Source organism: Bubalus bubalis, chromosome 21 (genome assembly GCF_019923935.1).
Source record: "Bubalus bubalis isolate 160015118507 breed Murrah chromosome 21, NDDB_SH_1, whole genome shotgun sequence".
Lineage (NCBI taxonomy): Eukaryota > Metazoa > Chordata > Mammalia > Artiodactyla > Bovidae > Bubalus > Bubalus bubalis.
In genome coordinates this window covers 56711260-56727321 of record NC_059177.1, presented here as the reverse complement: position 1 = coordinate 56727321, position 16062 = coordinate 56711260, and the positions used below count along the sequence as shown (strand labels likewise).

Here is a 16062-nt window from a genome sequence, read left to right as displayed (position 1 = left end):
GGGTTGCAAAGAGTCGGACATGACTGAAGTGACTTAGCACATTTGCAGAGCAGCAAAACTATGATCTTTTGGAGAGAAAGCTACAAAGAACTCTGGAGGGTCTCAGTAGGGAATTCATTATGAGTCCTTTGTAAACTAAACATGTTGAATTTTACTGCCCTTTCTAGTATAATTGGACTTCCCTGTTAGCTCAGACAGTAAAGAATCTACCTGCAATGCAGGAGATGCTGGTTCGATCCCTGGGTCGGGAAGATTCTCTGGAGGAGAGAATGGGAAACCACTCCAGTATTCTTGCCTGGAGAATTCCACAGAGAGAGGAGCCTGGTGGGCTACAGTCCATGAGATCGCAGAGAGTCAAACACGAGTGAGCAGCTAACACTTCTAGTGTAATTACTAGAAGTTCAGTTTAGATAAAGTTTACCCACACACGGCATAATTTTTTTTGAAAACAAGATTTGGGAGAAACGAAACTAGTCAGTACCAGCAGGATCACCTAGGAGCTCTGCAATGGGCACTTTTTTTTTTTTTTTTTTCCTGTTACAAAGAAAAGAACTCTGAGCATTCCACCAGAGCATAGCAGCTGATGAAAGGAAAGAAAATGCTAGATTTTATCGTGTGAACGTAGGAAGGGATCGTGTAAATGGGGCCTATCTCTGACTGTTAGTATTGACCTTGAGCATAGATAGGTAGGGCCAACTTTGATATGGTGAGTAAAGTTGTGAATTGTAGTGAAATACGAAATTCAGTCTATTTTATCGTGAATGATATTAATTACATTTTAATGGATTCCAGAGTGAGAAAAAACTGGATGGACACCCACTGAAGGTGATTTCTTTCATAAAGCGTACTGACATATATAAAGTATAACAAACAGCTTCAGCTGTTTAAACTGACAGCCTCTCCCCAGATCTGTTCTTATTAGAAATACATCAACACCTCATTCTAGAGACGACTGCTTTCCTTCTCACTAGCGCTGGTCCTCAGCTCATCATCATGGGCAAACCTCTCTAATCCTAAAAACAAAAATAAAAACCACTTTATTTAGACCCAGCTTCTCCTTTGGAACATCTATCCTCTTTCCTTCACTGACAAACGTCTCTAAAGAGTTGCCCCACATTCATTATCTCCAGTTTTTCACCACCATTGGACACCAGCAGTGGCTGAGAGGCTGGACCCAAAGTCAGGTACAGCTGGCTTAGTGTCCATCTGTTGCAGGCAAGTCGTCTCGTCTCTGGTCAAGGCCTTTCGGTGCCTCATAGACTCAGCTGTAGTGTGAGGATAATGCCTTAATACCTCAGAGAGTAAAAATTAAACAGCAGGATACCTTACAACACCTGGCACATAGTAGATGCTCAGTAAGTGTTCCTGACCAACAAGGTCTCTGCCTCCGTCTCCTCCTTCACCAAAGTCACCAGGCTCGTCTTAACTGACGGCTGTGTGCCATCTGACAGTATCGTCTTCCCTCTTCCTTTGCCCTTCACTGTACCAGGCCGTTCTCATTTTTCTTTTTTCTACCCCTCCAGTGGCTCCTTCTCAGACTCCTTCTATCCCTTACAAGTTCATCACCTGCAGAGAGTTCTCTTCAGCCTCCTTTTCTTGCTCCCCCTGGCAAGCCAGGCACATCAAACGCTTCAACTGCTAGCATATGACGACTCCATTGAATTTCCACCTGAGAATCCCTTCCAAAGTTACAGGCACGGGGTGCCAATCGTCCGTGGACATCTTCACCTGGATCCCGTCCTACAACCAACACTGAAAATCTAGTGTGTCTCAAACTCGGCCTATTAATTGCTCAAGTTGGAGCAAATTCTTTTCTTCTGTTTTTCTTTTTAAAGGTCTTGGACTCTCCCTCCTAAATATGTTTATTATTAATATGGCTGCATTGTACTCATCCTTCAAGATTAAGCTCAGGTAGCACTTCCCTTCCCAGCCTTCCTGTGTACCCTCCAGAATCATGCAACCCTTCTTTCATTGTACTTACCCATTGTATTCTACTTTTCTTTAAGTTTCTGCCTCCTCTACAGGACAATAAGCTCCCTAAAAGCAGGATGTTTCTCTTCCAGCTAACACTGTGCGTGGCAAAGAGGAAGTACTTAATAAGGACTTGACAGTGAACCTATACCAGCTCCCCACCCCCACCCCTTCAGCTTGGTTAATTCATCTCTGCTATCTCAGGCACACGATCCATAGTCTAGAATTTAGTAAAATTATGAAAGGAGGCTCAATGACCTTACAACTTCCAAAATAGTAAAATTCGTTCCTCGATAAGTAAGAGTTAACTATACACTAGAGTTCAAGGGATCCTTGCCAAGTCAATAAATTACTTGGTGTTTACCGAATACCAACTGTTTTCCCCATACACAGAATATGTTTACTATTTCCACTGCTCACATTTCTCACTGAGGGTAGCTGAAATTAAACATTTTTTATTTTCGTGAGAAGGAAGAGATTCTTTTGGTAAGATATCATCTTAAATGATGGCCCTCAAATACTTGAAAAGGGAGTTCTGTCTTAACTGGGACTTGGACTCTGTAGTTCACACAACAGTGTGTGTGTGTGTGTGTGTGTGTGCGCGCGGGCGCGCACGCGCATGCACGCGGGACTTTTTGCAACTCCACAATAGAGAAAACATTAAAAATGTGGCCTCGTATTTGAGTTCTAACACAACTTTTCAGTTTACTGCTTCGGACCTCTTCATTATGGCAGAGGTTCTCAAATTTTTATTGTGCGAAAGGAGCACACCCGTGTCAAGGAAGGAAAGGAGCGGGATTGGGACTGATGATGAGAATCTGGCATTATTCAAAACCTTTCCATTTTTTTATGAAAAAAATCCTGTTCCTGTATAACTTGTGTAGTTAAAAATAAGACTTAAAATAATCACCTAAGATGCTTCTTACATTTGATTCATGGGCTCAAGCAGGTGGTACTAATTAGTCTAAGAATCCTGGATTCCACCTTTCGAGGACGGAAACAAACAAGCACACAAACATCCACTGTTTGATATGCAGCCAGATTTGAGAACCATTGATCCTTGATTTTTATGTAGAAACACTTCAAATATTCATGAAAGGTAACAGTAAATACTCTGTCATAAACAAACAGGCAAAGTAGACAAAAAAACTGCTGAAAAAAATTGGCAGCTACAAATATTTAACACTAAAACAATGGTTAGTTTGCCAGAGTTGTGGGATGTATCTTAGAAGTAGTCATTAATTTTATCACATTTTTTACATCAGCTTCCCTTCTTTCTCTAATGGTAGAATTAAGGACCTATTAAATTCTAGGGTTATTTGTCAGTGTTTAGGTATCACAAATATGTTTAGGTAGCACAAATAAACAAAATTGCTCTTATTCATGGATTCATCTACTAATATTTATCAAGTACCTACTATATGCTAAGTACATAAGAACTTTGTATGTAAAGTACCATGATTTGGGGGTTCTTCCTGTTTGGAATAGACTGTTATTTTTGAACATAATAATAACTCAATAAATGTGCATTGACTCACTGATTAAATTTAGTGTAGAAAATACTATTATTTGAGCTCTTTTGAAATCTCTATAAGAATGCCTTCAGAAAAGTTGCATTGTTAGAACAAATCAGCATCAGGAAATCCTCTTAGTAGTGATGGTATCAAATATAAAAACCGTATTGGAGGATCATAATGTAAAGTTGAACAATACACCAAATCCTTTTTAAACAAAAAAGGCAAATTTAAAGGAACTGTATAACATATTTAAAATAGAAATGTACTTTTTAAGCTTAATCAGATAATTTTCAACCCAACTTGTAAAGAGAGGCCCAAAGAGTGCTCGCTTCTAGAAAATAATCCCACTACAGCATTAGAGTACAATGAAGTGCTTGACTTCTTTATTTTATCGAATTTTTAAAGTTGAAGTATAGTTGATTTATAATGTTGGGTTAATTTCTGCTGTAATACAGAAAAGTGATTCAATTATACGTGTATATTGTTTTTTAAATATTCTTTCCCCATTGTGATTTATCATAGTGTACTGAATATATCAATAGTTCCCCATGCTATACAGTAGGAACTTGTTTACCCATTTTATATGTAATAGGTTACATCCTCTAACCCCAAACTCCCAATCCGCCCCTCCCCCACCCTCCCTCCCCCATGGCAAACAGCAGTCTGTTCTCTATGTCTGAGTCTATTTCTGTTTCATAGGTTCAGTTGTGTCATAGTTTAGATTCCACATATAAATGATATCGTATGGTATTTGTCTTTCTCTTTCTGACTTATGAAGCGCTTGCTTTTCAGTCCAAGATTGCAGACTAAGTACATGTATCTACCAACCGTCCTGACTGCAAAAGCCCAGGCAAAGTCACCTTTACATGAATCAGAAGAAAGCCCTCTCTTTCAGGATGAATGAGTGCATGGCTGGGACATCAGCCCCTCTTTGTCCACCTGGCCAGCCCCTATGGGCAGAGTTATAACCTGAATGGTAGTCTGCTGCAGCCCTGGAATAAGAGAATAAGAGGACAAAAAGAAAAAAAAAAACAAGGCTAGGTGGCTGGAGAAAAGAAAAAAACATTCTGGGTGTTTTATTTGGTACGGGAAGGATATAATTAACCATCTTTTTCTCCCCATCATTCTTTTAGCTGAGATATAATCCACAGACCATAAAAGTCATCCTTTTCAATGGACAATTCAGTAGGTTTTCGTGTATGGAACAGACTTGTGCAACCATCACCACTACCTGAAACATTTCATCACCCCTCCCCAAAGAAACCATGCTCATGAATAATCAGTCCTGATTTTCTCTGTGCCCCCTTAAATCCCCTGGCAACAGCTAATCTTCTTTCTGGCACCATGGACTTGCCTATTCTGGACATTTCATATAAATGGAATCATATGATATGAAGTCTTTTGTGACCGACTGTTCACTTCAGTTCAGTTCAGTCGCTCAGTCGTGTCCTACTCTTTGCAATCCCATGAATTGCAGCACGCCAGGCCTCCCTGTCCATCACCAACTCCCGAAGTTCACCCAAACTCATGTCCATCGAGTCAGTGATGCCATCCAGCCATCTCATCCTCTGTCGTCCCCTTCTCCTCCTGCCCCCAATCCCTCCCAGCATCAGGGTCTTTTCCAATGAGTCAACTCTTTGCATCAGGTGGCCAAAGTTGGAGCGTCAGCTTCAGCATCAGTCCTTCCAATGAACACCCAGGACTGATCTCCTTTAGGATGGACTGGTTGGATCTCCTTGCAGTCCAAGGGACTCTCAAGAGTCTTCTCCAACACCACAGTTCAAAAGCACCAATTCTTCAGTGCTCAGCTTTCTTCACAGTCCAACTCTCACATCCATATATGACCACTGGAAAAATCATAGCCTTGACTAGACAGACCTTTGTTGGCAAAGTAATGTCTCTGCTTTTGAATATGCTATCTAGGTTGGTCAAAACTTTCCTTCCAAGGAGTAAGCGTCTTTTAATTTCATGGCTGCCGTCACCATCCGCAGTGATTTTGGAGCCCAAAAAAATAAAGTCTGACACTGTTTCCACTGTTTCCCCATCTAATTCCCATGAAGTGATGGGACCAGATGCCATGATCTTAGTTTTGTGAATGTTGAGCTTTAAGCCACTGTTCACTTAGCATAATGCTTTTGAGGCTTATACTTCTATTATCAGCACTTTGTTCCTTTTTAAGGCTGAATACTATTCCACTGTAGGACTTGATTCTGTTTATCCATTTGTCAACTGATAGACATCTGGATGGTTTCCACTTTTTTACGACTATGAACAATCGACTATGAACATTGGTATACAGGTGGCTTGACTTTTTACAGGAAGCTTATATTCTATAATTTTTAAAAAATAATTAAAAAGAAAAAAGTCACAATTTACATAAAAGTCCAGAGCTGTGATTTCTTTCTATTTTCTATTTTGTTTTTCCTCTTAGATTTAAATATCCTTCCATTATTTGGTTGTATTGACTTCTGTTGCCCCTATATTACAATTGTTATTGATTTTTGCGGGTTTGTAAATATTTTATTGGTTTTATACAACATTGCCTCTTTTAAGATGCTACATGATAGGTTTAAAACTTGGAGGTGGGGGGAATGTCTAGTCAGTCTAGTATTAAATATAGTAATTGAAAAACCATAATGAGAATTATGTTCTGTAGAACCAGACTAAATATTGCCCTAAATGCTAATAATTCTATTTCTGTCATTAATAAATGATGCAATTCATCTAGGCCACTGCAATTCCACTTGGCAGGAGAACAGTTAAAGAGGTCAATTAAATTTACCTTCTTAAATCCCTGTACAGGGAAGAATCAACTTCTTACTACCACAGGAATAAAAAAAAATATTTTAAAATTCTGCATTCTAGGTGAAGTTATGCAGAAATTGACCTACTGAAACTTTGAGAGAATAAATGGATAATTATAGGAGATTAAAATCAGAAAAATACTTTTGGGAGGAAAAAAAATTCCATGTACCCATATCACCATGGTAGGAAGAGTGGCTGCCAGATACAATGTCAGTAAACAAAGTATTCAGTTCAGTTCAGTTCAGTAGCTCAGTCGTGTCCGACTCTTTGTGACCCCATGGACCGCAGCAGGCCACGCCTCTCTGTCCATTACCAACTCCCGGAGTTCACTCAAACTCATGTCCATTGAGTTGGTGATGCCATCAAACCATCTCATCCTCTGTCGTCCCCTTCTCCTCCTGCATTCAATATTTCCCAGCATCGGGGTCTTTTCAAATGAGTCAGTTCTTCACATCAGGCCAAAGTACTGGAGTTTCAGCTTCAGCATCAGTCCTTCCAATGAATATTCAGGACTGATTTCCTTTAGGATGGACTGGTTGGATCTCCTTGCAGTCCAAGGGACTCTCAAGAGTCTTCTCCAATACCAGAGTTCAAAAGCATCAATTCTTCAGCGCTCAGCTTTCTTCACAGTTCAACTCTCACATCCATACATGACCACTGGAAAAACGATAGCCTTGACTAGACGGACCTTTGTTGGCAAAGTCATATCTCTGCTTTTTAATATGCTGTCTAGGTTGGTCATAACTTTCCTTCCAAGGAATAAGCGTCTTTTAATTTCTGGCTGCAGTCACCATCTGCAGTGATTTTGGAGCCCCCCAAAATAAAGTATGTCACTGTTTCCACATCTATTTGCCATGAAGTGATGGGACCAGATGCCATGATTTTAGTTTTCTGAATGCTGAGTTTTAACAAAGTATTACCTACTGTAAAGCATACACATCTCCCAACGCCCTCCCTATCTGTCCCCACTAGTGTACAAAAGTTCCGAAACATATACAGGCGGTTCACGATCAATCTACCAGTTACTCATTTAAAAGGCAGTAAAAATGCAAAACACAAGTGTAGTGCAGGCCTACGTGTCATCTCCAGAAAGCGGGTCCATGCTTCCTGTCTCAGATGCGTGAAAAGCGCTCCTTGTAGGTAGCAGTGCCAGGACTGGAGAGAAAGTTGTGGGGATGGCCAGGGCAGCAAGAAGTCTACTGCTAGCTTAGTTCACACTTTTATACCTTAAGGCATTTCAGAAATAGGCCCCTGTGTGCCTGAAAACCTCTTCTGTAAAAAGGGATAAGGGAAATTATGTGACAGGACTGTCACCGTGGAAAGAGTCGCTGAACTCACGATAACCAGAAGCCTCGCTCCTCAGGCTTTGGTTCAAACTTCTCATCCTCAGTCTGATACTGTGTATCAGTAGCAGCAGCTGTTTGGATCAACAGCAAAGTTGGCACATGGGTCCAAATATTCAAATTAAAATTATGTTCATAAAGACAGAAAGGCTTGTGGCTACCTAGGTAAGGCTCTGTTAAATAGTTGAGCCTGAGATATCCTGAGGGATATCATTTACGTAAATGATATCCCTCAACTTTGTAGACATGAATGATGAAAATACGGCCTCTAAAGGTGACTGAATTTATGGCGTTACTATTTTTTCAATAATAAAAACATTTACCATATGTTAGGCATACCATAAGCCAAGGTTACAATAGCAAATAAAAAAAAAAATTAAACAAACAGCCTGTACCTTTGTCTTAATTTTGCTGTGAACTTGAGGCTGCTCTAAAATAATAGTCTCTAAAAAAAGAAATTGCTGCTTTCATGGGGTTCATGTTCCAGAGTGGGAAAACAAACAATAAATAAATGTTAAAATATAATTTCGGGTAGTGATACATGTAGAAAGAAAAATAAAACTGTTAGAATAAAGAACCATAGTGATGGAGGATCTCTTGACAAAGAGACATTTGAATTATTTGCTTAATAGTAGGCTTAGGTTTGCAAGTTAAACACTCAGCAATCAATCATTCAACAAACACTGATGGCCCACTTATTTGGTTTCAAGCCGTGTAGGGCAACAGGTCCTGGGCTTAAAAAAATCAATAAACCATGGCTTCTGCTGTCAAAGTGCTTACATCTTAGTAAGGGGAGACAGATCCATCACAGACACACAAGTGTTGGGATTTTGTTTATGTTTTTTTTGTTCTGGTGGTTCTGTTGTTAGCAACTGAAATACCGTAACTGTCTTTTCCCAAGTCCAAGCTCCTTGCCCATTTCTCAGCCTGGATACAGCATTTATGTCCTCAGGTCCCAAAACTCCAGAGTAAGCACATGGCAGCCCTCTGAGCTGTGAGCCCGTTTTGCAACACGCCCATGATGGACATGAAGAGTTGTGAAAATATTAGCAGAGAAATTTTTCTGATCAATTGAAAATCTACCAGAGCTAACTGTTAGAACCAACTTTTAAATGATGAAATTCCTTTGGGGGTTTTAGAATGGTACAGAAGAGGGAGGCGGTTAAGATGGAACAGGATTAGACATAGAATGAAACCAGGTTATGGGTACAAGGGGGATTCATTACACTATTCTGCCTACTTCTATACTTGTCTAATGTTTTCCATCATAAAAAGGGTTTTTTATTTTGTTTTGCTTTTTGTTTTATGTGACAAAGCCTAGGACCTGTAAGTTCCATGCATGTCCTGAGAAAACCATTCTTATACAGATATCTGGGATTCATAGCTATTTCAAAATCTACTTATTTTGGCTAGTGATTTTTTTTACATGCAAGATAGTAGAGTATCCATGTAGGCTGATGACTAAAGATGAATGTGTATATGAAAAAATCCTCTGTTTAGCATCCAAACTGTGTATTAATGCAAGTGACTATCAGAAAAAAAAAAAAAAAAAAGGCAGTCTAATTGCTTTCACCTAGATGATAAGCCGCATTCACTGAGTTCCTACTAGGAGCCTGACTTGATATTTTCTCAATTATGTCACTGATGAGATTATGAGAATATATTTCCATTTTCTAGATGAGGAAACTAAGCCTGAGAGGGTGGGTCTCTTGCTCTAGGTCACAGTGAGCAGAGATAAAGGTTAGGGCTCTTTCCATTCTACCATTACTTCATGAAAACGAAACTCTTGAAACGAAAAGACAAATAGAAGGTAGGACAGTTCTCCTGAACTGAAAACCCTGCTTGGCATTCTCTTCTTCCGAATAGCTGACTACTTCCTACCTCTTGATATTTACAGGGCAATCTGAAAGGCAAAATACATCAGTTCCTGGGGATAGGGGAGGAATGAATAAAAACTGAGGAAGCAGGGCAAACCTCTTTTTTATTATTCTCTGGATAGCAAAAGTATTTTTTGAATGTTTAAAAGATGTTTTAAACAATTAAAACTTTAACATTTAAATAGTCTAACTCAAAACTACTGAAACTACCAAATGGAATTTCCTTGGAATTAAATATTATTATTACAAATTATGAGAGAGAAAACATTTTCAAAACTAGGAGTCATCAAAGAAATGGCCTTAAAATTATGTCTGTTTCAATCTTTTCAAATTATCTAAAAGAAAGCTGTAAATTGGGGTATTAAGAGAAAATAAAATACAAAGCTGTGTATATTTTCCATCTTTAAAATTTTGAACCAATAGCTGTATTATATTGTAACCTAATAATTTACATATAATCAAGCATTTATTAAAATATTCTGGCAAAATTCTTTTTTATTTATAGGCAATCACTCCAAACAGAAATAGAATGTGAATTAAGCAGAGATGTTATAGTGAAAGGATCAGGCAATTGAAAATCAGAAGACATGGATTGCAAGCCTGACTTTGGTACTTAAGACCTTATAAAAAGGAGCAAGTCATTTGGCGAGAGGCAAGATAAGAGAAGACAGAATAGCAAGAGAAGGAGAAAAGGACCGTAATAAAATTCAAGTAAAATTGAGAGCTTGCAGGTAAAATTTCATAACTAGATTTAAAAATCATGTGTAGAAAAACAACAGTCATTCACAAAGTAGGGGTGTGTGTGTGTGTGTGTTTAACTTGCCCAACATGTTGAACTGGTTATAATTTTTTTTTAATTTTAAATTAAGATCTTATAAATCTCCTGGGAATTTACGGTGTCTAGAGACTGAGAAATGGTATTGCAGATAGAGGAGGAACAAATGTCAGAGACATGACAGCACACAGCTGCTGTAAAGAAGTGACCCTCCTCCCACACTGGACAACCAGAAATGCAGCATATTAATTTTCCTAACTTTGGTCTGCAACATGGTTAAATGTCATTCACTACTGATGCCAACACTGTTTTGCTAAATGCCTAGAAAATAACATTTTGTCATGATTTCAAAAATAATATACCAGTATTTAAAAATATCTGAGGACTGAGGGAAAAAAAAAAAAAAAAGTTGAGGTCTGTCGGTAGGGGTAGTTTAAGTATAGTTGGAATAGACTGGAAATCAATTCAGTTAAGGCCAACTCCCATGACTAGACCTGTACTTCCTTCCCAATACAATAAACATAGTATGTAATTATGAACCTGGGAACAAAGTTCCCCTAGTTAGAAGAAAAGCAAATATGCCTGCAAATCTCAAGTGAGATAAACAACTAAGCATTAACTGCAAAAAAATAAAAAAATAAAACAAGTGCCCTAGGACCAAACCTCAGTATTTGGAATAAGCCCTTGTAGCTGGGGAGAGTGAACCAAGGCACAGTCTTTCATTTCTAGAAATTACATGTGGATAGAACTGCATGTGTGCACTGCTGCAGGGCAGAGACCACGTGTTATGTATCATATTATCCCCAGAATTTAGCAGAGGACCTGGCGCAAAATAAGCACTCAGTAAATGTCTGTGGGATGAAAGAATTCTGCAACTATAGTTTATACATTGTCTGTCCAAGTTTTGAAAATGTAGCCCCAAACACAGTAAGAAAACAAATTTTACATCAACTGTTGGTACACACAAACACACACACATAATACAATGAGGCAACACTTTAATCTAGGACAGAATGCTGATAGTTTCTATTTTGTTCTGTATTATTTGACTTATAAAAAGTATTTGGCTATGACACACTAACTGATTTCATAATCCACTAATAAATCAAGACCAGTAGTTTAAAAAACAGACTTATGCTATTTCTTTTTCTATTGCCTAACTTCTTACATTTTTAGGCTTCACCAAGTATAGGTCACTTTTTTAAAATTACATTTTTCATTGACAATGTTGTGTTGAAATTTTCAAGTATACAGCAAAGTGACTCGGTTATACATTTATATCTTCTTTTTCAGATTCTTTTCCATTATAGGCTTAAGATATGGAGTATAGTTCCCTGTGCTATACAGTAGGTCCTTGTTGTTAAAGTCTTTTATATATAGTAAAAAAATCACTTAAAAAAATCTGGAAGGAAATTTAGCAAGTATTCAGATCAACTATAAAACATGTTGCACCAGTTATGAGCTTAGGTAGGTAGGTAGGTTTAATCACTAAGTTGTGTCCAACTCTTGGCGACACCATGGACTGCAGCCCACTAGGATACTCTGTCCATGAGATTCTCCAGGCAAGAATACTGGAATGGGTTGTCATTTCCTTCTCCAGGGGATCTTCCCCAACCAGGGATGGAACCTGGTTCTCCTGCATTGCAGGCAGACTCTTTACCAAAGGGCCACCAGGGAACTTAAAACAAGTGCCCTAGGACCAAACCTCAGTATTTGGAATAAGCCCTTGTAGTTGGGGAAAGCTTACTATGATGGAATTCCATTCAGTCAATATTGTTTAATTATGAGTATTTCTCCACCAAAAGCAGATTGGTCCTACCTCACACCATACAAAAAATTTCACTCAAAATTACATCACAGACCTAAAAGTAAGAATTAAACCTATAAATCTGTGGCTACCAGATGTGGGAGGGGAGGAATTAAAGGATAGTCAAAAAATACAAATTTTCAGTTATAAAATAATTTAAGTCTACTAGAGATGATGGATATTCACTAAACTTATAATGTGATGATCATTTCATGATGCATGTAAGTCAAATCATTATGCTATATACCTTGACATACAGTGCTGTATGTCAATTATATCTCAGTAAGACTGGAAGAAAAATAATTTAGTAGTAGAGATGTAATACACAACATGATGACTATAGTTAGCATTGCTGCATGATACTAAGAAAGTTATTAAGAGTTTAAAACCTAAGAGTTCTCATCACAAGGAGAAACATTTTCTTCTGTTTTTATTGTCTCTATATGAATGTTACCTAAACCTATTGTAATCATTTCACAACATACCATAAATCAAGCCATCATGCTGTACACTTTAAACTTAATATAGTGATATATATCCATTATTTCACAATACAAGTGGGGGAAAACTCTGTCAATAAACTAAAAATCATTGGGTTGTACATTTAAATTAGATTATTTAAATGTCAGATTCTACAAATTATATTTCAGCTTTTCTTTTTTTTTTTTTTAAGCAGATTGGCAGTCTGGAGTGATCAAGAAGAGGGACGCATGCAGCACTTCGATGCCTGAGCAGAGAATGCTGAGCCGGTGTCAAGCTGTCTACCTACCTGGCAGGCAAGGAAGTAGGGGTTTTCGGTGATGGTCTTCTTTTAAGTCCCTCTAGAGCTATGATTCTTCAACTTCCTATTTTATGGGCCGGGCAGAGGACATGGATTTGTTGAATTAAACTCTGAACGTTCTCCAAGATGATAAACATCCTCACGATATTTTACTTGTAACTGCAAACGAGGACCAGCTTCCCTAGAGGAAAAAGAACCGGCTAAATTAAGACGCTAAGCGGGTGGAGAGCATCGTGGGCAAGTAATTGATAACGCTTCTTGAAATCACGGGCTCTATTCGCTCCCCAAGGACTGCCAGACTCAGAACAGGGTGTGCTTTTCAGCAAATAGGATCGGAAACAGACAAGGTAAGTAAGGCCTCAGTCCAGAAGACCAGAGGCTTTCTAGTTGGCCATCTCTCAGCCCCGCTTTGGACAGGTTCACGGGAGGGGCAGGAAACGAAGGTGCCCAGAGTCCACCTGGTCCATGCACGAGGCAGCCGGAACCGAACTGCGCCTCACTCTCCCAACCTGAGTCCCAGGCCCCGCCCCACTCGCACCCCCCACCCACACACACCACGTGTCCGGCTCCCTCGGCGTCAGAAACTGCTAAAAGAATTTCAAAAATTCTGTCAGTGAGTTTAAGGAATACTTTAAATTTTTACAATTAAACTTTGTCACTTTAAGTGAACCATGAATACCAGCGGGAAATACGAAATGCGAAAGGGTTGAGTGGGGTGGGGGTGGGGGTGGCGTGGCGGGGAGCTGAAAGTGTGCAGCGTCATTGGGCAGGGGATTTAAAAAAAAACAGGTGATCCTTAGTACGTTCTCATTCTTTCTTTCTTCCTTTTTAAAATTTTGACTTAAAAGGATGTTACTGAAAATAACTTGAGGGGAAACAACAAAAACACCCGCAGACCACCGTGCGAAGGCGAGACCCGCGGGCCGGGAGATGGGGCGGCTAGGGAGCCCCACACCTCGTCGGCTCTCCCCGACGTGACTGCGGGCATCCTCCCGGGCTCCGGCCGGTCCCTCGTCAGGAAAAAGGGGACCATTTCGGGGCCGCCGCCCAGCGGCGGTAGCGAGGAACAGGCGGGGCCGGGCGCAGAGTAGGTTCGCCCGCTAGACGGTGGGCGCGGCGCGCGGGGGGCCCTACTGTGCGCCGGGCGGCGGCGCCGCGGCCGCGCCCCTCCCCTCGCCCCGCGCCCCTGCCCCCGCCCCGGCCGCTGCGGGCGGGGCCGACCGCACTCGGGAGCCCGCGCCCGAGCCACCGCCGCCTGGGGCGCTCGGGTTGGCCGCCTGGACACCGGAGCGGGCCACCAGGCCACCGGCGCAGGTCAGAGCCGGGCTGCCCCGCTGCGCTCGGGGGCAGGCGCCGGGCACGGGGACCCGGGCTGAGAAGAGTTCGGGGTGGGGCCGATGGGGTCTTGGGCTGAGGGGGCCCCGGGGGTGGCAGGGTCGTGGACCGGCGGCACCCGGGCTGACAGGTCCCGTCCCGGCCGAGGGTCGTGCCCTGAGGAGACGTCCGGGCGGCGGAGGGCACAGGCCGCGGGCGACGCGCGCGGGGGAGAGCTGTGGTCCGACCAGAAGCGCGAGCCCGTGCGCCCCGCGCGCCTGTCCGGGGTGCGAGAGCGCGCGGGTCTGCGAGCCCCCGGCGGCGCGGCGCGGCGCGGGGCGCCTGGGACCAGGGAGGGAGTGGTCTGGGAGCCGCTGCCCGGGGTACCCCACAGCCCCCTGCGCAGGATCCCGTGCGGGCGCGTCCCGCGGCCGCGGAGGTCTGGCTCCGTCTCCGGCGCCCAGACTGACCACTGTGGGGTCGCGGTAACAGTTAAGCCTGGGGCGCACTTTGGGGGCGGGCGGAGCGCGAGTGGGGGAGCGCGCGCCCTCAGCCTCGGTGCACTCACGCACCGGGCTGGCCGTGAACCGAGCGGAGTGGCCCGGGACGCGGGGCTCCCTGGCTCCCCGGGGGCAGCGGATGGAGAGCGCGGGCCCTTCCCACCCGCTCTTCGGTCCGGAAGGTGGCCGGACGGTGCGGTGGCTCCTCCACGTGCCGGGCTCGACTCCCGCTCTGCCGAGCCCTGACCGGGGAAGGTGGACGCAGGGCTGGCTTCACCGAAATCTCTAGTCCCTGTGTGTAGGGGGCGGAAAGTGGGTGTGTATCTGTGGTACTATCTGCCTCGGTGTTAGGGGAGGAGCCTAAGGTAAGGAGGCTGAAACTGGGAGTAACCTATCTGCGGCTTTTATATAAGGTCAGTGGTTAGGTAAAGAAGGGGCCTTTACCTCCGCCGGCGATCAGAGGCCTGCGTCTCTAAATTCTTCTTAAGTCCCATTGCTTAGGTGAGTCGGCTTACTCTGTAATTGCACTCTGTTGAAATCACTCTGTTGGTGATGCGTGTCCAAAATTTGCAGGACGCTGCTCGTGAGGCTAGTGGTGATGACTATTCTGTTATTATTTGGTCGTGCTCTTGTTTTACCGCGAGAATTTCATTCGCTTGGGTCTGAGAGTAATGGTTGGGGAAATAGTGTCAATTATTTGAGGAGAGAAAGCTTAAAAGAACATAGCAGTCTGTCATGAAGAAAAACTAAAGTTTTTTTTCTTTTCAAGATTGAGGTTAACATGTAAGATTGATTTTTATAGATCATTGTCTGAAAACAAAACCAGACACGATGATTAACTGAGTTGTCTGAAACCTGTTGCTGGAGAAACTTGGTTTTGAAGTACACTATTTTCATGTCAACTGTTTTTATCATTCATGAAACAAATTGTAGTTAGAGATATTGAGAGAGCAATGACTAACACTCTTTAGAAGGCGCTGGGCAAACCTTGGACATACCCCAGGTGTTTGGTGGCAGTCTTCCTGTTCATAGTGAAGGGATCAATCGCTGACTGAAAACAGGACCTCATGATCGTCTAGATGATTTTTACAAAACCCTTCTGGAATAGAGACCAATGTAGATGTTCACTGAAGCTTCTCTCTTAAAGAAGTTCTTTCCACTCCTATGAAAGGTCTGTAGAAAACAGAGATGCCACCAGTCAGCTTTCGGGGTGATACTTCAAAAGATCTTTTTCAAATTTGAAAACAGTTTTTATGTTGCCTATTTTCAGTCGGATTCAGTCTGTGAAGTTAATAGGCACCATAGTATTCTCTGATATACAAAACGCTTAAATGAATGCCCTTAGCCAAAAAGTGAGGATTGTTACAAAATC

At 42.0% G+C, this 16062-nt stretch overlaps 1 protein-coding gene across 6 annotated transcripts in view; it reads left to right on the top strand.

The window, feature by feature from the left end:
- Positions 1-14048: 14048 nt before the first annotated feature.
- The window catches only part of PPARG (peroxisome proliferator activated receptor gamma), a 218285-nt gene continuing 216271 nt past the window's right edge, over positions 14049-16062 (top strand). The window contains exon 1 of one of the 6 annotated variants that reach the window (XM_044933436.2): positions 14049-14190. The gene's annotated coding sequence lies outside the window, so the exon portion shown is untranslated. 6 annotated transcript variants of the gene reach the window in all.